The sequence below is a fragment of the Marmota marmota genome, unplaced genomic scaffold, assembly GCF_001458135.2.
Source record: "Marmota marmota marmota unplaced genomic scaffold, marMar, whole genome shotgun sequence".
Classification (NCBI taxonomy): Eukaryota; Metazoa; Chordata; class Mammalia; order Rodentia; family Sciuridae; genus Marmota; species Marmota marmota.
The window spans coordinates 26,241,340-26,266,205 of record NW_026000174.1 but is presented as its reverse complement, the minus strand read 5'-3'; the positions used below and the strand labels follow the sequence as shown (position 1 = coordinate 26,266,205).

Genomic DNA, 24,866 nt, shown 5'->3' with positions numbered 1-24,866 from the left:
TGATGAATAACAGAATTTGGGGTTGCTCAGGGAGATGAGATGGAGAAAGCAAAGGACAGTGATTTCCCTATGGAGATGGAGCCCACAGGAGGGGACGCTGACAGCTGCTGTCAGGGTGGGGCTGCACCACCAGAGTGAAAGGGGGCTGTGGGGTGACAAGAGCCACACAGGGCTGAGCAGCACTGGGGGCACCTTGTGTCCCACTACCCCCAAGTTTTAAAGCAACCCAGTGCCAGGTCTGTGGTGAAAGGGTTGGTAATTTGAGTAAATTTCCACCACAAACTGCGTGTGGCAGCCAAATTTCAATTTGAGATGATTTTGTAATAATGAAGACACTGTTAGCGTGCTGGCCCACGATCACTCGCTAATCTCTTAACAAATATTTGCTGAGAGAACCAAGTGCCAGGCACTGTTCTCCATGGCTGCCCTGGAGATGGGGTGGGGGGACAAAAGTCCTTATCCTCATTCGATACACATGCTGGTGAGGATGGCAAGCCAAGGCAATAACCAATGACAGTGCTGGGCAACAGGGACAAGGACAACCAGGAAGGTCCCGAGGTGGCAATGTGTGAGGAGGCAAGAGGAAGATGCAGGTGTTTGCAGGCAGAGGGCAGTGGGGCGGAGGCCTGGGACAGCAACGGGTGAGAGGGAGAGCTGAGGAGGCAGGAGCAGTCACAGGGCCAGGGAGGGCCTGGCAGAGCCCTGTGAGGACCAGCTTGGGCTCTGAGCGGAGTACCTGGTCCCACTCAGGTTTTCAGTCTGACTGCTACTGTGGTGAGAGGAGACAGTGAGTGTGTGTGTGTGTGTGTGCATGCACACACACCTGTGGATGAAGGTGGGGCAGGTGAGTAAGGAGACAACTGTCACAGAGAATGAGGAGATGCAGCTCAGCCTCAGCACCAGCGGAGAGGGGCTAAATCCCAGATGTACCTGCAGGGGCTGTGCTGATGGAGGGATGTGGGGGTAAGGAGTCAGGCTGAGCAGCCCTGGTGGGCTGAGGGAACAACCATGGGGATTTCCTGACTGTCTAGACATGGGGGTGACACCCAGTCTGTGAACTGCACAGCCTCTGGGAGTGAAAAATCCACCCACTCACTGGGAGCAAGCCTGCGTGATGGCTGGAGAAGAGGGGCCTTTTTGTCCTCCACCATCCAAGCAGGAGCCCCTGGTTTGGGATGTGCTAGGTGGAGACAGCTGTGAGAAGTCTGGGTCACACTGCAGACTGTGCTGCTGCCAAGTGGAGGTGGACAGGAGACACTTGGCCCTTTGCAGTTGCAGAACTTGGACCACTTCCCACTTACTGGGCAACAAACGGGTGCCCAGGACAGTGCTAGCCGAGACATATCTCATTACATCCTTAAATGGCCTTCTGGGAAACACACTGTTATTAACTCTGTGTAGAAAACGACATGAGTCAGGGAGGTGAAGCAACTTGTCCAAGATGGCACAGCTGGGAGGGGGCAGAACAGGGTTTGGAACTCAGGTAGGCCCAACTCCAGAGCCGAGTGTCTCTACTCATGCTTTGTTGCTTCAGTGACTCAGCAAATAAAAGAAAAATTATCCCAGTGGGACAAAGAGGGCAGGGCAGGCTCACACCCATCCCTCCTGCCCACAGTGCCAGGCTGCCAAAAGAAGCAAAAACCACATGAATGATCCAGAGCACTGGTGATATGGCAGATGTGTTTAAGGAAATAACTTAAAGATTAACCAGATGATGCTTTCTGTTTCCACCCTGAACTACTGAAACCCTTTCTCAAATGGACTTGTCCACTGGCCTGCCCTGGCAAGCACAGTGTGAGCAAGATGATTCACCTTGTGATGTGTCTCAGGGTCTTCCTGTGTCCCAGGTCGAAGATGCTGGTCTGAGTTGTGTCCTGACTCCAGGAACAGTCCTACAGATTCCTCTTAAATAAAAGGGAAATGGCTTGTTTCCTTTCATGTATCTTTTTCCTACATGAGAAATAATAATAATAAAAACTTAAGTGATTTCACTTCGTTTTTCTGAGCTTTGGTTACTGCAGGCAAGTTTTACAGGCTTTAGGATCTGAACAAACCTTAGTTGTACAGTGTGAGATAATCTTTTTCTGAAAAAATATTCAGTGCAGGGTCACAACAAAAATAACACCAAAACTGTAGCAGCAGAAATCACACACCCGGCTTTTATTTTGTGCAGGTGAGGGATGTTTCATTTAGTTCTCGAAGAATTAATTCTGAGAGATCAGGGAACCACATGCGATTGTTCAGCCCATGATGGGGAGAGACAGGATTGAAACCCAGGTCTGATGGACTCCAGAGCTCTGTACAGGGGAAGGAGAGACATCCTTTCTGCAAGAAAACAAGCTCCAACCAAATCCAGACCCAAACCTCTCATGAAGCAATACAAGGCAGATGCTCAGTGGAACACAAGCAGAGAATTTGAACAGGAAATCACCAAAAGATGAAACACAAAGACAAAGAAATATATGACAACAGGATCAACCTCACCATGATCAAAATGTAATAATGAAGCCAGGGGCGGTGGCACACACCTGTAATCCCAGGGGCTCAAGAGGCTGAGGCAGGAGGATCACGAGCTCAAAGCCAGCCTCAGCAAAAGTAAGGCTCTAAGGAATTCAATGAGACCCTGTCTCTAAATAACATACAAAATAGGGCTGGGGATGTGACTCAGTGGTCAAGTGCCTCTAATACCCTCAAAAAAAAAAAAAAAGTAATGAGATGCAACTTTCACTGCTGATATTAGCAAAGATTACATTTTAAAGATTAAAATCAATATTAGTGAAGGTCTAGTAAATGTACAGGTCAATCACTGTAAATCAGAATATAAACTGGTACAAATTTCCTGAAAGAAATTTGGCATTATTTATTAAAAGCTTTAAAAATGTTTATCCTTTTTGTCAGTGTAATTTCATGGGTAAAATTAAGCTAAATATTATGTGAAAGTTACCACCTGTTACACAGTATTTATTTAATAGCTATCTATCTATATTAACCTATATTGACAAATACTTATCAATGAATATACAGGAATTTTCTTATAACACTGTAATAGGGGATAATCAAAAACATCTAAATGTTCCCCTAGAAAGGATTTACAAATAAATTATGGGTATATTAAGATGAAATACTATATAACCACTCAAATTATACTTAATAATATAGGACAAGATGGGAGATATTCTTGAAAAAAAAATATTAGGTGAAAAAGGACACATGATTATGTATACAATATTCCTACAGGAAAAAAAGACAAAGAGAAAATTCACCAGAATAAGACTACTGTCTCCAATTGGTGTAATGGGTCACTGTTGTTTTATTACCATGCCTCAATTTTCCATCTTTTTCTAAAGTGAACATGAGTTATTTATGTAATAAAATTTAACAAAAACAAAAAGGATTATAAGGAAGTAAACCAAAATGTTAACAGTAGCTGTCTTTAGGGCTGAGACAATGAGTATTGATTTTCATCTTTTGGTTTTACTATTCATTTCAAACTTTTCCTAATGAGCATGTATCACTTTTGGACTCAGCAGAACTGTAAGCCTCTCTATTAAGTATTGAAATTTGTTGTAACCATATCAACATCATACAAAAGACAACCAGTTTTAAAAGACATGAATAACAAAGAACAGGGAAATCTTCAAACACCAGCTATTCTAGACCAAGTCCTTGACAAATTTATAATAAAAGAAGCATTGAGGGCTGGGATTGTGGCTCAGCGGTAGAGCGCTCGCCTAGCACGGGCGGGACCCGGGTTCGATTCTCAGCACCATATAAAAACAAAGGCATTGTGTTGTGTCCATCTACACCTAAAAAATAAATATTAAAAAAAGAAGCATTGAGGGACTTCATACTGACTGCACACACATTACCACCAAAGCCACATTTCACAACTGGCGCCATCACCCTCATGTCTATTCAAAACGTGTTGGTCCTTAGGTGCTATGATTGGTTCTGGATGACTGGCTACACAAGATGCCCATGCAAGGGGAGCCAAGCACTGCTGCTTGGGCCAGGCATGCTGGCAGCAAGCCCCCTAGTGACAGTTGCTCCCTCCTGGGGATCCTTCTGGATGCCAGACCCCCTGGTTTTCCTGGAGAGTCCTTGGGGTCTTGTGGACAGGTGGAAGCCCAAGCATGGAGCAGAAAGCCTATGGGAGGCCCACTTCAGCCCCCAGGTTTGGCCTTTGAGTTGGTGTGGGGGTCCCTGAGAAGCCCATTGCTGCCTGGTTTTCAGGCCTGCTTACAGCTTTCAGAGCCAGGCTGACTCAGGCCAAGTGTCAGGCAAAACAACCAAAGCAAACTTAGGAAAGAGCAGGGAACTCATCTGGTTTAGGAACCTCTCTGAAAAAAAATTTACACATGGATGTTTTAAAAATATATGTATGTACAGGCAGAGTGATGAAAAGAACAGAGGGCAAAGATGAAAAAGCTGAAGACAAAACTGTTTTAGACTCTAGGTTTGTGTTTTTTAAAAGGGACAGGGAACAGCGGAATACCTTATTTTTCTGACAATCAATAGATGCAGTTAAAATTTCTGACATTTACTACATATCCTTATGTAAAAGAACATCTCTCTAAGGAAAATAAAACCATTTCTTTTTATTTCAAGTCTGACTTAAGGTTCCTCCAGCTAATTTATAAACTAACACACATGCATGTGCGCACGCGCGCGCGCGCACACACACACACACACACAAACACACTCATATGCCCTCCCCCATACTTTCAAAAGATGCCATATGAATATTTTTAACATGCCTTTCACTCTCTTAAAATGAAATTGGTCAATAACATAACTTGCCCACACTTATAACTTCAAAACCAAACAATATAATGCCCTAACTATACAAAGAAGAAACGAATTAAAGTTGGTTAAAATAAGATTATATGTAAATGTTGGGGCACTGTCCACCAGAAGTCATTATTCATGATACAGTGAAATACTGCACCTTTTTATAACAAATAGGTTGTCATATACTTGGTAGTTGTATACCTGGAAAATTGAGTATACAACAAAACATGCAAAAACTGTTTATGTGTAAAATAGAGTCAGATTTCAGGCTGGGATCACAACAAACAGGGTTTTACGTACATGAATGTCAACTGAACATTAGGCAATTATGTAGATAGAAAGTTCTTTGTTCCCCAAGCATTACATCTACTAGCATCCTTATCCTTTCCTGTACAGAAGTCCTGTCTGGGTCACTGTGACAATCACCCAGATATCCTGTAGAGGGCGCTATATACTCACTCAGAACCAGTAGCCTTAGTCAGCCTTCTACAGGCAAAAAAGGCAGAGAGGTTAAGATATTTACCCAAAGCTTTATAGTTTATCAGTGGCGGGCAGGAATAGGAAAGGAGAAGGAATAGTGGAGGAAGAAGGAAATTGCTTTGTTAATACTGATGTTTATCACCGCTAGACATTGTGCCAAGTGCTTTCTGTTACACCCATGCAGGGTCTCACCTAATCTTTCTATCAACCTTGTGGGTTGGAGTTATTATCACCCCCATTTTTTTCTCAGATAAAGACACAACATTTCAGGGAGGTTAGGTCACTGCTCAGGGCCCCATTTCAGTAATGACAGAGGCAGATTTTATCCAGGGCTTTTTCTATTACTTCAAGGTGATTTTTCTCCAAGTGTCTGGGCCCATACCTCAGGGACCAGGTCCCTCACTTTACCGCTTAAATTTCTAGAAAATAGTGACTGGGGTGTATGATATCTGAAAAGCAACTCACAAAGAGAAAGATGGTTTAATCCCAGTTTCTCAGTCCTCCGGCCCACGCATCCCTGATTTGGAAGAAGTCAGGAATCATCTTTCCCTATTCTCAGCGGGGCTGGCCCTAGCCATCACATTTGGCATCTACATCCCAGCTTTGGAGGGCAGATGTTCAGCACATCCTTCTGCCCATTATGGTTGGGGTGGTTCTGTGAGACTGAATTCTGCATTCAGTATTTGAAGAAGCAATCTAGTTCTGCAATTCGTAGGCACCTCTCTCCCTCTACTTTCAGGCCCTAAAGCCACGACTAGAAACTTTAAGAAATCTATTGCATCAGGCATCTTGTTCGGGAAAAGAAAATATTAATAGCCTGCATTTGTCACCTTGATCTAATCCCACCACTTCAGGAGCCCCGAGGGGCCTGGCAGAGCCAGGATAAGCCCATTTGCTGGTTATAGTGCAGAGGCCTCTGCCCTGTAGTCCATTCTGTCAAAATAAACTCTGAAGAGGTTTCATGGAAAATGGTTCAACTCAGGCTCCTGTCAAATGATTTCTTGCAAAATAAGTTAAAGCAGGGCCAGCTCAAGCCTGGTGCAGCATGGGCTTATTTTTAGCACTACACAGAAAAGGTTGTGACATATTCAAGCACCAGAGCGAAGAGCACAAGCTCTGGGTTGCACTGCCTGGGCCCAAGTCTCTGCTCTTGCCTGTGTGTTTCCTGATGAGCTCTGATCTCTTGCTCCTGTCTTGATGTTCTGACTCATAAAGTGAGGACCATGACAGTAGCCACCTCATAGGGAGGCTGAGAGTAGCAAAGAAGACAATCCATGTAGGGAGCTTCTTACCACAGTACCTAGCACAGGGCAAACACACAGCAAATTTCCCCTGTTATTAAGATTATATTGATTCCATGTCATATAAAGAATGATTGGCAGGGCCTGGGATTGTGGCTCAGTGGTAGAGCACTTGCTAGCATGTGTGAGGCATTGGGTTCGATTCTCAGCACCACATATAAATAAGTGAATAAAATAAAGATCCATCAACATCTTAAAAAATTTTTTTTTTAAAAAGGAATGATTGGCAGGACTAGGGAACATAAGCCCTGTGGAGGAGAAAAAGCAAGTAGAGAAGAGAAAGAGACATGGGTCCAGAAGCACTATTTTCAAACTTTGGAAGTAGAATTGGGCCATGCCTACAGACCTTTGCTCTGTGTGGCCACAAAGGGTAGAACTAGGTCAATGAGGAAATATGCCAAGAGGCAGGTATATGGTTAGAACAAAGAAAGATTTTCTAAGAGTCAGAGATGACCATAAAGAGGGAGCAGGATGCCTGGTGTGCAGGTACCCAGCTAGGGTTAGGAGGCTGCTGTGGTGAACCAAGCAGATGGCCTTTTTTGCACTGGAGGTTGGCCAAAAGAGGTAACCCTGATACCCCTTCCCAGTGGACCATTCTATTGCTCTGATAAAGAGAGAAAAAAAGTGCTGATAGCCAGGGTGTGGCTGCTCAATCTGAAGAAGGAAGATGGACTTTGGACAAGTCTTAGCATTCACAACCTTCAGGACTTTTACTTGATGTTCTCAGAATACCATTTGTTGATGGCAGTGGTGGCTCCAGGAACCAAAAGCATTTCTCAAGCACCTGCTGGGTGCCATGGCAGTAATCCAAGTGTAAAATGACCAGGCTGGAAGCCAGTGGGTCATTCCAGTTCACAGGCAACCCAACCCCTCTCCAGCAAAGCATCAGGGTTCTGGCCTTTTACCACCTCTTTACCACCAGACCACAGACACAACCCCCGACCTAGGTCTTGCCAACATAAGTCTCTAGGGCCGAGCTGCACACAGGAAATGACAGTAGGGCATAGAGAAAAGGCCAGGAGTAGGGGGCAGGGAGAGAGAAAGAGAATTTGCTCCCTAAAAATTGGTTCAGAGGTGGGATAACAAGCAGGCATTTTCCATCATGAAATCGTGTTACTTTTATAAACTAAAAAAAAACAAAAATACATTTGAAAATAGAAACTATTTTACCAACAAAAAACATTTGTTGAAACCAAGAAAAAACTTTAATTCCCAAACTACAGCTCATAAGCTATTTTCCAACTATTTCCTATATACTTCCCTGTTAATTATACAGTCTCAACTTTGAGAACTCAAAAGTGCCTGTGAGTATCAAAAGATTAGAAGGAAAACATGCATGGAGATGGCCTTGGGGATATTCTGTGTACTCATTTAATTATTTGCCATCTGGAAATGCCTGGTGACAGGTTTGAGAACAACTGCCCAGACTGGCTAGGATCTCACTGAGGAAGAAGTACACCTCTTCTCAGAGAGAATGTACTCAATAATCCAAAAGCCCAGCTTTGGATCCAAGCTGCTGGATCGGCCACTGTGCCAGTTCCTCCATACCCACCTCCTACCTCCCCTGCAGTGGCAATTCATGTCCCAGCATGTCACTGTCCTTCACTCGGTTTGGCTGGCTGTCTATAGCCAAATCCCACTGTTTCTTCCTCTCCTGCAAGCATTCCTCTTCCACTGACTCCTCTCCCGGCTGACTGCTATAGCCTTAGTTTAGGCCCAGACCAGCCCCTGCCTGGCCTACTCACAAACTCTAAAACCACTGGTCTCCAGCACCACCAGGAGGTGATTCCATAGTCCACCCTCCCCCATGAAGGTTTCCTGAGATCAGTCTGCCCCTCCAAACCCCAGGAGGAGAATGAGAACCCAAAGCCCCTCTGGCCCAGGGAACTTGACCATGTATAGCCCAGGGCAAAAAGGGACATAGGTTCTACCTCATATGCTGGCTCTAACATGTAGCACTGGCTGCCAGAGTCAGAAACAAGGCCACCAGGATCACTCAGGCCACCTACATACTATCCCAGTAAAGGGCAGTGCATTCCATAGAACTCAGGCTGCCAGCCCCTGGCCTGAGCCCCAGTTCTTTCCTCCCTTCTGATTTCCTAGGAAATCCCCTCAACAATCCAGTCCCACAGCTCATTTTCACTGCCACCCACCACTTGCCGTACCATACTTCCCTTCCTCCTCCAACTCAGCAAACATTTTGCACCTTTTCCCACCAGGGACCTTAATAGCAATTGTAAAACTTCTCCAAGTGGACCAGAGATCAACCAATGTCACCTTTGCCTTGGTATCCAACACACAGATTACAAAATTCCCCATTCCCACCCTCTCTACCACTTAAGGAACCTGTTGAACACATATAACTTGGTTTACTTTTGGTATGGCCACTATTGGACCATCTCAGTGTCTGTGTCTTCTGAGTCCATGGACCCCTAAAGTGTAGAAATAAGATCTGTTTAATCCACTGTTTCCCAAGGACACAGGGAAAACACAGACCACTGTTCCAAAACGACCCCACAGTGACTCCCTGTGAGACCCTGGGCAATATTTCCATCTCTGAAACTCAGCTTCCCACTTTCAGTAAGGTAGAGTTGAAGCAGAGGCCTCAGAAGTCTCATCCAGCTCTAATGCACCACAAGAACACAGGCATAATGCACAAATTCATGCCTTTTCCTGACTACGGGGGTAATAACTCAGGGCTGGGCTCAGCGAGACAGCACAACACTGCTCCTGTGGGTGGCACAGATCTGCCATTGCGATGAGTGAGAATCCTAAAGTGGGTATTCAGTGCTCCGGGATGCATGTTTGTGCAGCTAAGCATAATGGACAATGAAGAATGATTTTATCTCCCTTTGAGAACATAAGTACACTATTCTATATTTATACCTTCCATCTCCTAATTTAGACGGGAAGAACTTTTTCTGATCAGCCCTTACTTGCCAATGATTTTGTTCTACATCTAAATGAAGAATAGGAGTCATATAAGTTCGCAGATTGAATGGATGGCTGATTTACAAAGCCCTTAAAATGTGGCTACAGGCCGACGTTGGCAACCCCATAATTAGATATGGCATGCTCTGCAATGATGTATTTTTTACTGTTTTTTAATAACTCAGTCCTCCTTCTGGGATGAGGGGAAAAATGGAATTTGTTAAAAATAAATCGAGATTTAGTGGCTTTTCAGCCTTCTGCTGCTTGTTGCTCAAAATATTCTATAAATAAGAGAAGCCCTGCCCTATAGTGCACTGTAAACACCCACAGATACTCAGAGCCAAATTCTTCCAATTATGACCCTGTGCCTGTTGCCAAGCTACTGCAAGGACCTACTTGAAAGGCAGCCATCTAGGCCACTTCCTGATTAAGCTGCCCTGTAGCAAGGAACCAAGGCCTGCTGCTTTGGCATCGTATCTAGTCTCAAATAATTGTCCCATGTTCTTGAAATTAAGGTTTTTCCTTGTGATAGAATTACAATTCAGAGGTTAGTGAAAAACTAACCACCTTGTCCATCTGTCTGGGTCATGTGTGTGTTTAAGATCTCGGGCTGTCACACGTTGAACTAAAATCTGGTAGAAGTGCATTTATGACCAGCTTCTCTAATTGTGTTGCACGAATCAAGGTCAAACAAAAGTAGGTCAACTATCGACATGATAGGTGAGTTGGATGCAGCCTGCCCTTCTAAATAGCTTCTGCACAAAACAACTTGGGTTACCGCTGCTCAAAGCAGCAGGCTGAAACGGCTGTTTAAAAGTCCTTACCACACCTCAAGAGGGGAAATGTGGTTGGCATTGGGTGTTGGGTTTACAGCTCTTAGGATCAAATGCCAGTGCACAAGTTGAGACTGCCCATCCACCCAGCTTTTGTGTGGCCTCAACAAACCCTTAAAGAACTGCAAGCAGATAATCAGGAGATTGCAGTGTGCCACATTCGAACTGAGAGAGAAATCACTTCCAGCTCCTTAGTAACCAGAATGCTCAAAGCAGCATTGAGCAAAATGGGTCCTGGCTAGAAACAAATCACTCTCCCTCCCAACAGGAGGCTCTTCATTCACTGTTGGCTTGCTGGGTGAATAGTCCAAGAGGAGCACTCAAGATCTTCACAGGCCCTGAGACGTGACACACTCCAAGAACTCAACTCTGAATGGGAAGCCCCTTAGTGAATAAATACCCCCCCCCCCAAAAGAGAACTGATGTGTATTGTGGAGTCAGATTTTTCCAAAATCAAAACTGGGACCAATATACTTGGGCAGCATTTTTAAAAGCAGGAGTCCTGGAATACTTGAAATGGGGAGGGGGACAAAGCATTGATCCTCTTCAGGGAGGTCCCTCCTGGCTTACCAATCTAAAGTGGTGTTTCCTATGACTCCTATATTACCCTGGACTTTAATTCCTTGATTACTGACATGATCTCGTGCACTTGGGTCTGCTCTGATTAGAATGTGAGCATCAGAAGAACAGAAATTCTGTCTTGTTCTTGACTTATTTCCAGAGCCACTGAAACAGTCTCTGGCTCTTAGCAGGTGCTCAGTAGGTGCCCATGAAGAAACTCATCCATGCCAGACCTCTGGGGCAATGTACAGACATGTTTTCTCCACCTCACTGCAGTGCTATGAGGTGAAACTATTGGAACTCCCATCTTATGAGAAAAATCAGGGCTCGGAAAGGGTGTGTATTTTACCCAGCATTGGGCATCTAATAACTGATGAAGCTGGAATTCAAACTAGACATTAAGAGTATTAATCCTGGCTTTGTAATGAGCATCCATTGCTCTTATAATTCAGAAAAGGCAAAGAAGAAAACCTTTGGAGGAAAATTTGTTCATCATGAAGAGCTTTGTAGTCAGATACAGTAGCACACGTCTGTAATCCCAGCAATTCAGAAGGCTGAGGCAGGAGGATAGTAAGGCTAGCCTCAGTAACTTAGTGAGGCCCTAAGCGACTTAGCGAGACCCTGTTTCAAAATAAAAAATAGAAAGGGCTGAGGAGGTGACTCAATGGTAAAGCATCCCTGGGTTCAACCCCCAGCACCAAATAAATAATAATAAAGAAATAAAGAGCTTTGCATCAAATGATCTATTTTATATAATATATCCAGTTTCTACAATAAAAATCTAGCCCCATCTCCTATGGAAAGTACTGGCACCCTAGCAGAGCAAAAGAAAGGATTCTGGGGCCTTCTTTTATGGGGCAATAACATTTGTTATTGCTGTTACTGTTAGAAAAAGCAGGCGTATTCCATGGTTCAATGGAAAGGTTCTAAGGAGAGACCTATGAACAAGTTTGAGATTGAGGAATTAAGGTGCTTCGAATCTGTCTTCTCCAAAACCTATACCTTGAAAACTGGAAGAATGGAAGGAAGGAAGGAAGGAAGGAAGGAATGAACGAACAAACAAACGAACAAAGGGCAGGGTATGGTGGTGCACACCTGTAATCCCAGCAGCTTGGGAGGCTGAGGCAGGAGGATTGCAAGTTCAAAGGCAGCTTCAGCAACTTAGCAAGACCTTAAGCAATTTAGCAAGACACTGTCTCAAAATAACCAACAAACAAAAAAGGACTGGGAATATGGTTAAGCACCCCCGGGTTCAATCCCTGGTGAGAGAGAGAGAGAGAGAGAGAGAGAGAGAGAGAGAGAAAATACTCTTTTTAAAATTAAGATTTCAAAAATGTATAAATTAGAAAGCAGATATTTATATTTACCTGAATTGAGAACATTAAATTCTGTGGAAGCTAAGTTTATCCCCCTTTATAATCTATAAATCCAAATAACAGTCCTTTCAGTCTGATGTTTGGGGCCAAAAAACTCTACTCCATCTCTCTGGTAGATGCAGGCTATGGCTTAAGTTTATGTGCAAGTCAGCAGGTGCATCTCATCCAAATGGCCAGGGAACTTCTACTGTGTGAATACATTTCTCAAATATGAGAAATAAACACAAATGGAAAATATTATCAATCAAATGGGTATTTCTAAATGCTACTGGGATACCTGACAGCCCTCAGCTACCAGCATCCTACAGAAATGTGAAGTGCTGCATGATTGCGAATGAGAAGCAGCACGAGGACAAAAGGGCACATAACCTAACTTTCAGGATCAGAAATTTTCATCTGTGATCCCTGGGGGGAATTTCAGGGTAAATATTTCATGACAAGGGTTGGGCTTGTGAGTATTTGTCATGTGCATTTTTCCTGGGGAGAGGATCTATAAATTTCTCCAGACTCACAGAGATCTGTGACCCCCAAAGACTAGAAGCATCTACCAACCCTTTCTGCTGCTGTTCCTGTTTTATTTAGGGTGTCAGCTACATAGCTACACAGGAAGACCCCTGGCTTTGACTGTAAACAAGTTGGTGTTGACAGAGAAAATGGTCAAAGCTCTTGCGCAGATAGTCAGCAACTGGAAACTGCTCAGCCAGAGAATGAAAAGAGGCATTTAGCTAAAGGGAACTGAGAAACTGCTGGGCTTTAGCTTGAGCCGGTAGCCTTGAGAGGGAAAAATAGCTTGATCAGAAAAGAACAGGGAGCCAACTTGGGGACCAGAGAGTCTTAGGCAAGAGGAACTTGTGAGCAACAGTATGAGACAGGAAAAAGAATACAGGCTTTGGAACCAGGCAGGGCTCCACCTAAATCCTAGCCATGTGGCCCAGAGACAGTGATGGTGATGATAACGACAATGACAATGACAACTGTATCTGCAATATGCCGTTATTTACTGACAGCATGATGTCTAACACACAGTAATCAAGCACTTAGGTACTTACAAAATAGCATATGCTATTTCATTTAAATTTCACAGCAGCTCTATAAACTCTCTCTATATTATCTCCACTTTCTAGATCTGGAAAAAGAAAGTTAAAGAGATTAAGTGGCATTCCCAAGGACCACAGCTAGTTGGGACTCAACCTGGGTCTGCTCAGCTCTAAGTCCATACTGTTAACTACTCAGCTCTACTGCATTGCCCAGCCTCAGCTTCCTCGTCTGTGGAAGGAAGGAAGGAAGGAAGGAAGGAAGGAAGGAAGGAAAGTAATCCTCACTGCTGCAGACTTGTAGCAACTAGACAGAACACATGTGAAGGGTGCCCAGCACACAGGAAGCTCTCCAATACAGCTGCTCCTGTCTTCCCTATATCACAGGGACCTCTGGAAGGGAGAGGAGAGGTGGGAGGTGAGCATCTGATATACAGAAGGTACAGCATTTCACTTCACAGGACTCAGGAAATATCACTGGCATCTGGACCAAGGCTTAAGAGACTGGGATGATAAACCCCCCATTAGGCACACAGAGGAACACTTCAGCAAGGTGGGTAAGAATGTATTTACTCAGAGGCAAAAGGATTTTCATCAAAACTTGGAAAGGATTAAATTATAAGAAGGAGGAATAATTCAAGTCCGGAAAGTAAGTCTCAAAAAAGCAGCACTAGACAGCATGGCCACGCCCAGACCAGGAGTGTGTGCGCACCCATGGCCTGACTGCCTGGGACTGCAGGGGGCAAGGCTTGCTTCTGGGCATGTTAAGAGAAGCAGATGTTGAATCCCTGGTTATCAGTGAGCCTGGCCTGGAACCTGGGCAGAGACTAAAAAAAAAAAGAAAGGAGGAAAAGAAAACAGGGATAATTTGTTACAGCAAGTCAGCTCTGGAGTCAAATATGGAGAAATGTAGCCGCTACAAGAAAGAACTCCTTCATGTGAAGATCAAGGGGCCTATCTGCAGGAGGAAGAGCCACACTTATTGATTCCACCACTTTGACCCCACTCTTCTTGAAAGATCGAGTGGGGGAGGCTGCAGGGCAGCTCCCAGTGCTCCTTGGAGCACCAATAGCACTGCACAGACATGCACCCCAGGGCTTATGTTTGCTTGTGAGAAAAGCGTCCCAAGTAGGGCCAGCTTAGCCCTCCTGCTGTTTTTATAAAGGAATCACTACACCAAGTTATACTAAGAGGTCTTCAGGTCCTATCATCTTCCCCCTCATCTCTCCTGTAGCACAGGCTCGGCATCAATTTCCTAGACCATTTTAACAGCCTCTCAAGTAGTTCTGCTGCCTCGCTCCCACAGACCAGCCCCCGCACTGCCACCAGCTGGCTTTCTAAAATAAAAGTGCTGACCACGTCACTCACCTCCTGAGAGATGTCTACTAGATTTGCAATGCCTATGGAATAAATCCCAAAGTCTTAGCTTGCACGCAGGCATGCGCTAACTCATTCATTTGTTCATCACCCATCTAATGTTTCATGATCACCATCTATGTGCCACGCTCAGTTTCAGGCTCTGGAGTGGTGTGTGCAATGGATAAGACCAGGCCCCTCCTTGTGGATTTACATCCAAGTGAAGTTAAACAGTGAACAAGAGGACAGGTATATAATATAAAGTCAGGTAGTGATTGGTGCTAGTGAAGAAAAATAAAGCACGGCAAAAGAACAGAGTGTTTGCTGAGGTTGGCGACAGAGGGGTGCTTCTGGTAGACAGGTGAGAGATAGCACTTAAGCAGACCAGAGTGGAGTGAGGGTAAGCCAGGCAAAGATGTGCGGGAAAGAGCAATGAAGGCTGAGGAGAGCAAGCGCAAAGGCCCAGGGCAAGAAAGAGGAGCAGCAAGAAAGGCAGAGTGGCTGAAGTGGAGTAAGCAAAGCAGCGAGTGCTGACAGAGAAACAGAGACGTGAAGGGGGCTGGCAGCCATAGCCAGAAGTTCAGAATCTACTCCAAGGATGCCAGGAAGCCACTAGAGTTCTGAGGAAGAAAGTGATAAGCACTTCTCTTCTTTGGAAAAGCTGGCTTCGCCTTTTGGGGAATGAGGCCAGAGGGAAGTGGAGAGACCCACCGAGAGCAAGAGGTTGATATGAGGTGGAGAGGAGCGGTAGCTTTTGGGGTGTGCTGTGAAGGGAGTGTCGTCAAGAATTGCACTCAGGCAGCGTGGGGGAATGAAGGAAGAGCAGTATCACTGATGAGGCCTTCATTTCAGGCCTGGGTGGTGTCACATAAGATGGGGAAAATTGTGGAGCAGAAAGGTTATTTTTTCTTTTTAAGAACAAATTAAGAGTTCTGCTTAGGTATGTTGGGTCTGCGTTCCCGTGACACCTGGCAGTATAGCTGTGAAGTGGGCAGTGGGTTTGTGAGTTGAGGGCTCAAGAAGAAGGCTCAGGCTGGGGCTTGTCAGTGTATGGGTGACCACCATAGTGGCAACTTGGGTTCCACCGCTTGGCCCCCACTGCAGACATGTAACAAGTTGTCACCTTTTACCAGGACTCTGGCCTCTATCCTGTGGTCCCTTCTGCTTGGAGTGCTCTTCTTGGACTTCTACAGCTGGCAGAATGCTCCTCATCTTTAACACTCACTCAAAAATCATCTTTTCTCTATAAGGCTCTCTCTGACTCCCTAAGAGACAGCCAGAGTCCCCTTCTCTTCTCTCATAGCAGCCTAGTGCATATCTCCGTGATGGCGCAGCCCACGTGCCACCTGAGCCACTTACCCCTTTCCTGCCTAGGGCAGTGGCTGTAAGCCTAGCTTATGTCACCTAACATGAAGCCTGCGCATGGCCAACATAACTAAATGAATGGAGTCGTCCTCTCTGCAAAGAAGAACGAAAGAAATGACATATGTGCAAACTGACTCACACTGCAGCTGCTGTCTGCAAGAGAAAAAAGGTGAAAAAAAAAAAGTAAGGCGCCGTCCACACTGAGGCACTAATGAAGCTCAATGGGGTAGAATGACATCTTCCCTGGAGGAGCTGCTTAACAATAAAAAAGAGCTTCGAGAATCTAAGAGTTGAGCAGATATCTCAGGGCATGATGGGACATCATGAGCTCTGCATCTGATGCAGGTGTTTCGGGTTTGAACTACAGAAACACCCACTGAGTGCAAAACCAACACGCCAGGAGTCAGAGGCAGAGGGAAGGAAGCCGGCATCCTTTCTCATTTAATCTGGAGAGCAATCTAGGAAGCAGGGCCTATCAGCCCTCCTTCACAGATGAGGACAAGGAGTACCAGAGAGGAAGGTGATTCACCCAAGTTCACAGAGTTGGGAAATACAGATTCACAGCCAGGTCCACCAGTCACCAACATCTGCATTCGTTCAACACATTCCAAAGCCTCACTCCATGACACAGGGTCCTCTAGCGTGCAAGATCCTGTGGACCATGAGGTCCCACACTGCACCATAGAAACATGGTTCTGGTGAGGGGCTGTGATTTGCCCATGGTTACTGAGATGTCACCAGAAGAACAGAGGCTTGGAACACTGGCTGCATTCTTTTAATGGGCAGAGACAAAGCAAAGCATACCATTTTAACAGTCTGACCTGTCTGCTAACAAATATCTTACAAATAAAAGTGAGAGGAAAGGGAAATAGTGTTTTTTGTTTGTTTGTTTGTTAACTATGATGCTGTGTGATTCAGGTAACTAGGCAGCTGTCACTGCACCTAGTGGATTACAAAACCAACAGCATGGATCACACTGACCGGTGGATGGAAGTTCTCTCATGCACTTACACAAAGGTTTGTTGCCCACCTACTGTGTGCAGGACACTCAGCAAGGCAGCAAAGGATAAGAAAAAGAGTCCTGGAATTGAACTGTGGCTCCCTGACTTACGACTGTGTAATAAGTATATTAACCTAAGCCTCAGTTTCCTCATCTATCCAAAAGAACGCATGGCCCATTTCACAAAGCTGTTCTGATGTCCTGAGGACTAGTGGGATGACATATATGCCTGGCATGCAGCAAACATCTAATGCAGCAAACATCTAATCATCACTGAACAAGCAAAGAACTTATGTATACTGTAGAAAAAGGAATGGAAAAAAGAGCTATATCCAAGCTCTTGTAAAGTCTTAGTAGGAGAAAATAGCATCCTCTGAGGACTTAGTGGAAGCATAAAGAAATTCTTTAAGAAATTTTTAGTTGCTGAGTATTTTAAGGCGGGGTAGGAGAAGGGAAAAGCAGAGTGAGAGAAAAAGGAAAGTGAAAAGAGAAGAGCTGAATTTGAATATATCAGTGTGTTGGCAAGAGTCAAAAGAAGTTAACATGTATATAAAAAAAGAATGTTACTGCTGGTGGCGCAGGAGGCTGAGGCAGGAGAATTGTGAGTTCAAGGTCAGTCTCAGCAATTTAGCAATGCCCTAAGCAACTCAGCAAGACCCAGTCTCTAAATAAAATATAAAAAAGGGCTGGAGATGTGGCTCTGAGGTTAAGCGCCCCTGGCTTCAATCCCCAGTACAACAAAACAAAACAAAACAAAATAAAACAACAACAACAACAACAAAAAACACCCAACAAAACAAAACAAAAAAAAAAAGAAAAAACAAAACAAAAACAATGTTCCTTTATCACTGATGGATAGAACTACCTCTTAGTTATTTATGGTTTATTTTCTCTGCTCAACATCCCCTCTTCGCTTGATGATCTTTTCCACCCTACCCTATCTAGAGGATTAATGTTTTCCTATTAATCAATTCCTATTATTGTGCTCTCTACACTGTCTCTGCCTTTTGGGCTTTCTCTATGAAATACTGAGCTCCTGAGAATATGAATTGAGTACTCAAGGGGTAACCTTCCTCTCACCCCAAGAGACCTCGCCAGTAGCCACCAGCTTAGAGAATCCCCAGAGAAGAAAGACCCTTCTCTGTACTTCAGGAAGTTGAGACAGGACTCACACTATAGAGTGTTAATTCTGTGGTGAACATCTGAAACACCCCTTTTCAAATATAAACATTCCTCCAGTTGCTCCTGTGGTAGAAATACTGTCCCTATTTTGTAGAAGGGAGCACTGAGGCTCAGAGAGGTGAGGTCACCAACCGAAGGGTCACGCTGCTAGTGAAAATGATGAAGTCAGGATTTGAACCAGGGTCTGACTCCAAATCCCTTTCCTCTGGACCAGAATGCCCAGTGTGGTTCGAACAAAGCTGATAGCACCCAGAAGATCTAGGCATCAAATCTACTGCAGCCTCATAAAGAAGGTTAGTTCTGAGGAGCTGTGGCTAAACAAAGGGCAAACACCATCTCAGAGAAGCAGACAGAAGGCCTCCAGAGAAGATGGAATTCAAAATGTCACATGCAGTTAGTGATGAAGGAACCATCTCTCATCTGTCCTTTCTGTGGAAAAGCAGAAAGCCTAGGCCAGGAGCTCTCAGTCATGTGAGATCAGTAAGGGCCTCTGACCAAGAATTTTCAGATCCTTCCTGAAAGCTTTGAAAACATGAACGTAAATGTTAGCATTTCTAGGAGAAAGCTGCAAACAAAAGTGGCCACAGGAAGTCTGGAAACATCACTTCCCTTTCTTTTCCCCATCACCAGCTCAGTAAAGGAGACTTTGTCTCGGCCACACAGCACTACTTGTGAGTCCCTGCTCTCCAGGTCTCTTGTGCCTAACGTCTGGCCCTCCCAGGTCCTTTCCAATGATGACTCTGCTGAGGTGCTGATGGCTCAGGCCTTGTTGGGAAGGATCAGTCAGATCCGTGATGGTAGGAAAATGGAAGCCATGATTTGGCTATTATTCTTCCAAAGTCTACTTGGCATAAATGGTATCCTTAGGTAATTAATAATTGATTACAACATTTATGAAACATTTTTGTCACCTTGCAGGATGATAACCATCACTAATGTGAAGATATGAAATCATTTAGTTAAATCCACCAATTCATATATTTTGAATGTTTCTCTAAGACAAATAATGTCATTTTATGGCATATTTGTGAGTTTTAAAACTTTCTTTTTGTGTATGTTTTGAAGCCACAATAGTCCTGGGAATTGGCACAGCCTTTCTGGAGGGTGATTTAGCAATATTGATTCAAATTTTAAATGGTAGGTGGATTAAGCCAAAAGCCCCTCTTCTAGGATCTATATCATAGAAAATCTTGTGCAAAAAAGTTCACAGGTATGTGCAAAAATTTCTACAACAGACATGGCTGTGATGGCAAAAGATCAGAAACAACTTCAGTGTCTACCAATACTGGGATGATTAAATAAACTTAATACATCTACAACTGGAGTACAACTGTAAAAAAAAAATACACATTTACATATCAATTTGGAAATATCAATATAAAAATTTAAAGTTGTAAAAAGAAAGTTACAGAATAGTATGCATAGATTCCATTTTTATAAAAAAGTAAAACCATGTACGTTAGGGATAAGGGCAGAGTGTAAGTTGGGGAACAGGAGCATGTCCAGAAATATATAAACAACAAAGTCTTGAAAGTGGTTAGTTTTGGGGAATATTTGAAAATGGGGGTCACAGAAGGCTTTCTTGTTTAGTTAACACATTTCAGAGTTGTTTGAATTGTTATAGCATGTTCAAGAAATATAAAAATATAATTATCAGTTCTTAAGAGCTCATGGAAAAATGACAATTTTTAAAGACTTCCCCTGGAGTGAGCCCGTTGGAAGCTGCTCTACCCTCTGAGCATGACAGCAGGCTGCTCTCTGGCTGGAAGGGGTTCCAGTCTGTCTAAGGAAACACTGCAGAAGGAAAAGAGAATCTCACATCCCTCACCTACTTCCATTTTGCCAAATTATAACTAATTTAATGAGAATGTAAAAAAAAATAACTGTCTAATATTTTTCAAAATCACATTGGATTAAAGCAATTCACTTTGTTTACAACCTCCCTTAAACAGTGGCTATCAACATTTATATTCTGCATTATCCAACATTTTGTGTTGACATAAAAGCCTTAATAAAGATTAAAGAATTCCTAATGATGAAATTCCACTAAATTGGATTTAGTAGGAGAAAGGTAACCCTACTAAATCCAAGAAAGCCTAAAATACTGCGGCAACTTGGGTTATCATATGAATGATAACTTAACATGTAAAATAACTTTCCTATCTGTGATCAAAGTTGCTGATGAAAATAATGTGAAACTTATTATGCACAGTAGCTTAGGGGCTATAAACTCAATTACCCACAGGCCATGCCATCATGCAAGGCACAAAGAGACTGTGCAGGGCAAAGGCAGAGGGAACCACTCTTCAACGTGGCCACAGGAAGATAGACCCAGAGATGCCAGACTGATCAATCTCCCATGAAGAGCTATGAACCTGGATTTTTACACAAAACCTACCAATTTTTTAAATGTTAGCTGCTAATTCAGAGGTTGTAGAACACATGAACACTGAACAAAATACATCTGCAGACCAGATGCATCCCATCAATGGGGTGTTCTCAACCTGAGCCTGAGGGTATCTACTTTTTCTTAAATAACTAATTTTGTTTCATTTTACTCTTAGAAAGATGGGGTAGGACAGGGAAATGTCCAGTCTTACACGGAGAGAAGAAAGAAGAAAGTCAAGCAATTGTTCTTAAGAAAATATTTCTAAGATACTTGTGAAAACAATGGTAGCAATCTATGTTACATTTGGAAGAAAACTGTTTACACTTATTTACCTATACCAGGCACACAACTTAGTGTATTTATTTTGTGTGTGTGTGTGTATGGGGGTGGGGATGGTCATAGTATTTTTATTTGTAATAGGCAAAAACTGGAATCAATTCAAATGTCCAACAGCAAATGGCACCCTACTGTGACAGCAGAAATTTTCAGTTCCAGAGTAAAGAGTAACTCAGGCCACTGCTCCCAACTTGCTGACAATGAACCTATAAAAACTTACTATTACCCATTAAATGTTTATCATAAAAATCTTTAAATAATAGCATCAACCACTGCAGTGTTCTTCTCTGCCAGGTGCTGTCCAGGCATTTGGCACCCTGGATCACCAATGTGGGTCACACAGCCACTGGGAAAGATTCCAACAAAGGCCTGTCTGACAAACCTCCCTCAGCAACAAAAAAGAAAAACAACAGAGAACTTAGACTCAACATCATAAAATTGGGATTATCCATTTTTTCCAAAGCCAAAACAACAACAGATATATATTTGTGCTAATAATATCTGGACATAATCTGTGATTCACAAAGCTCTTCCCTTATCTGCCATCTCACTTACTCACTAGGCCTTTTAACTGTGCATCCTAAGCTTTATCTCTTGTCCAGTCTTACATTATTACCAACAATAATACTTTTAAAAACAATAGCGATGACAACAGATACTAGGTATTTGGTATTTTCTACATGTCAGGCACGGTGCTAAGCACATTTTCATTTCCTTCAAACAAAAACTTAATAAAGGTCATTCCTCCTATTTCATTTGCAGATGAGGACCCCCAGGGCTTAGAGAGCCTGGTGATGTGCCTTGGGCCCTGTGCTGGTGTCTATAGCTGATGTTCTGAAGTGGATCTGCCTCCAGAACCAAGTGCCCTTTGAAGGAGATGTCTCGGGGGCATCTGTGCTTTAAGCCCATCTCAGTTTGTTGCTGGCAAATGTCCTTAGGGCCTAGCTAACATTCCTTCCCCCATTGTCCACTTTCCCCACTTGGTCAGAAGCCATTTTTAAGTTTTTATTTTTCCCACTCAAAAACAGGGTGAGTCATTTGGAGCTCAGCCAGGCTGCCCTTAGAGGGCCCTGGTGGCCTGGTGAGGTGCCCTGGGAAACCTGGCTCCCCCTGCTGCCCAGTCCCTGCCCAGTCGTCTGGAGTCTAGAGAGGGTTTTCACATCATTGTGATCTAAACAGTCACAGGGATCTGATAGGCACAAAAAGCTGGTGAAGAGGTCACTGAGATACCAAAGTCAGGAGTGGGGTGGGGAAAGGTGTTCTTGGATTGGGAGAGGAGAAAATATTTATTTAGCCAAGAGCTATTATATTTCTATTATCCCTAGTGGCACATTAGAGAAGGAAATACAGCAAGGTGATAAATGATGCAAGTAAAAACATCATGCAAGATAAACACACAAACACCTACACACTGCATCGTGGAGCAACTGCTCCTAAGGAAATTACTTCTGGTTCTCCCTTACCCCTTCGGTAGAGACCTGAGCCCTGGATGTCCAGATAACTGCCCTGCCACAGAGACCACAGGCCAGGGCTGGTCTGATCTTGACAGGCTCTGGAAGGACAAGGATGGCAGGTACAAAGGTCATTATGACCCGCCACTGTCAGTCATCCTCAGAGTGTGTGAAAGTCCAGATACCAAAGGAGGAGCAGCTGGCTCTGTCCTGGGAGACAAAAGGGTCCATTTCCTTACAGATGGGCAACAAGGGGCTTGCAGGGTAGTGAAAAGAGCAAAGGGAGTGGGAAGAAAGGACAGAGCCCACCATGGCACAGATGTTTCCTTACCATTGCGAGCCCTGATGCAGGAACCAAGTGAGGCTGAGGGTTAATCCCCAGGCACACATTCACGAGAGTCCAAGAAGTGGGGGTCTGGGGTGGCTCTTCTATGGCCATTGCCTAGACTCCCATGATAAAAGAGCATGGGTGAGTAGGTGGTTCCCTAAGGCTGTCAGTCAACCCTGTGGGGCACCTACTTAGAGTCATGGGTACTCTTATCATCCCAGGACTTACAGGGGCTGCCAGCAGGGAACAAACATTCTTTAATAACCACACAAATAAATGCAAATATAAGATGACCTTTGTGATGAGCGCTAGGGATGTGCAGGAGGACAGGCTGCTGGGATGTGTGGCAGAGGGTCTTTAGGGTATGAGTGAAGATCATGCACCTGTAGGCCAGCACCTGGGACCAGCCCCTGATTTGCCAGAGATTTCATTGGGTGGGGCCCTTGTCTTCTCATATGGTGTCTTTGTGATAATAACAACACTCCTCCACCCACCATCATCTACCAAACCCCTAATATGAAGTAGTTAACCACCAAGCACTTTGACAGTAAGCATTCCACCAGCAGCAGGTAATCATGTTGGGAAGGTGAGGCTGAGACCCGGCCTTCCTATCAGGGAAGTCAAGGGAGGCTACCACCAAATCAGCTGAGATCTGAGGGGTAATCAGGTATGAGCCAGGCAAACCCGGAAAAAGCTTTCTATGCAGAGGAAACAGCTGTGGGAAGTCCCTTGCAAGGGAAGGCAGCATCAGAAGAATTTCCAGGCAAGAAAAGCTGGGCTCCTAGTCAGCAGGACCCTCCATATGAGATGAGTCTTTTGGAAGGCCTTCCCAGCTTACTGTAAGCCCCTGAATAAAAGCCGTGATCTTGGCACAAGTTCTGTTGCAGAACAGGAAGTGAAGGAGACAACCAAGATGAATGCTTCCAATGAAAATGTGAATTTATTTTCCACAATCTTGGTGTATGTGCTAGCTCCCATGGGAAATGAGGACACTGACCAGGGATCCCTGGATCAGAACCCCTTCCTACTCATGCTACTCCTCAGTGCACATTCACTGTGGACTTTAAAAGGTTCCAAACAAAGATAAAGATGCCCTTGGTGTCCCCCGCCTCAGAGGACAACTAGGAATCCTGATCCTCCAGCCCAAACTGCATTCTATGTTGGGGGCAGGGAGGGGGGGTCTATCAGAGATTGATAAGAATTAATATTTTAGCTAATTTAGGAAATCTTGGATTTGTCTAAAACCAAGGCAGGTGGACCTCATTCCTGAGAATTCCTTGATGGATTATTTTTCATTTTGAATCGCAATTATTATTCTATCAACATAGGAGCAATAAATAAATAAATAAATTTTTAAGAAGTCAGAGGCAAAGAATATAGGGAAGTGACATTCCAGAGGTCTCAGCATGCTGGGAGACACAACAGGTAGCCACAAGCACAAATGTAGAATGACCTGCCCTGCCCTCAAAGATGAGAAGAGGTTTAGCCCCATCAAACTCAATGGCCACTGAACTTCCAAATCCAAGTGTATCTGATTGCATTTTAAATCTGTTGTTTGGCTGTACAAACAGACTTTGCTATCTTCACTCTTTCAACAAATACTTCCTGAGCCAGGTGCACTAGGCTGGCACTGGGAACAGAGAGATTGTGTGTGTGTGTGTGTGTGTGTGTGTGTGTTTTCTCCATTCTTAAGGAGCTCAGTTTACTGAGAATTACAGATAAGAAAGTCAACAGCTACACTGATAAGTGCTTTGTAACAGCCCTGCAGGGTGTTCTGGGAGGCAGGAGGAAGGTCATCTCCAGGTTGTGGGAGGAATATACAGGAGAGCTGGAGGAAAATGGAACTCAGTCACCTGGATGAGGAGCAGGGGTCAGGTGGTTCCCAGGAGAGGACCTAGCACTGGCAAAGCCACCAGAGCTGATGGCTGTTGGTGGCTGGGCTGAAGCTGGAAATGTGGGTTAGGGAAAAAGTGGAATGAGGAAGGTGGCCAAAAGCCAGGTTATAAAAAAGCTCACAGAAGGGGATTTGGCTTTTATTCTGTAAGAACCGGAGCCCTTAGAGAGTCTTAAATAGAAGAAAACCATGATGAGATAGGTGAGTTAGAAACAACATGTTGACAAGAGTGTGTGGTGGAATGAAGGAGGATAAAGA

The 24,866-nt window shown here is 44.1% G+C and overlaps 1 protein-coding gene across 14 annotated transcripts in view; it reads right to left on the bottom strand.

Moving 5' to 3' along the window:
- Arntl (aryl hydrocarbon receptor nuclear translocator like) overlaps positions 1-24,866 on the bottom strand; it is a 99,828-nt gene that overhangs the window by 44,287 nt on the left and 30,675 nt on the right. The window contains exon 3 of one of the 14 annotated variants that reach the window (XM_048788373.1): positions 1,813-1,950. The exons of the other annotated variants lie outside the window; for them this stretch is intronic. The gene's annotated coding sequence lies outside the window, so the exon portion shown is untranslated. The remainder of the gene's footprint in view (positions 1-1,812; positions 1,951-24,866) is intronic. 14 annotated transcript variants of the gene reach the window in all.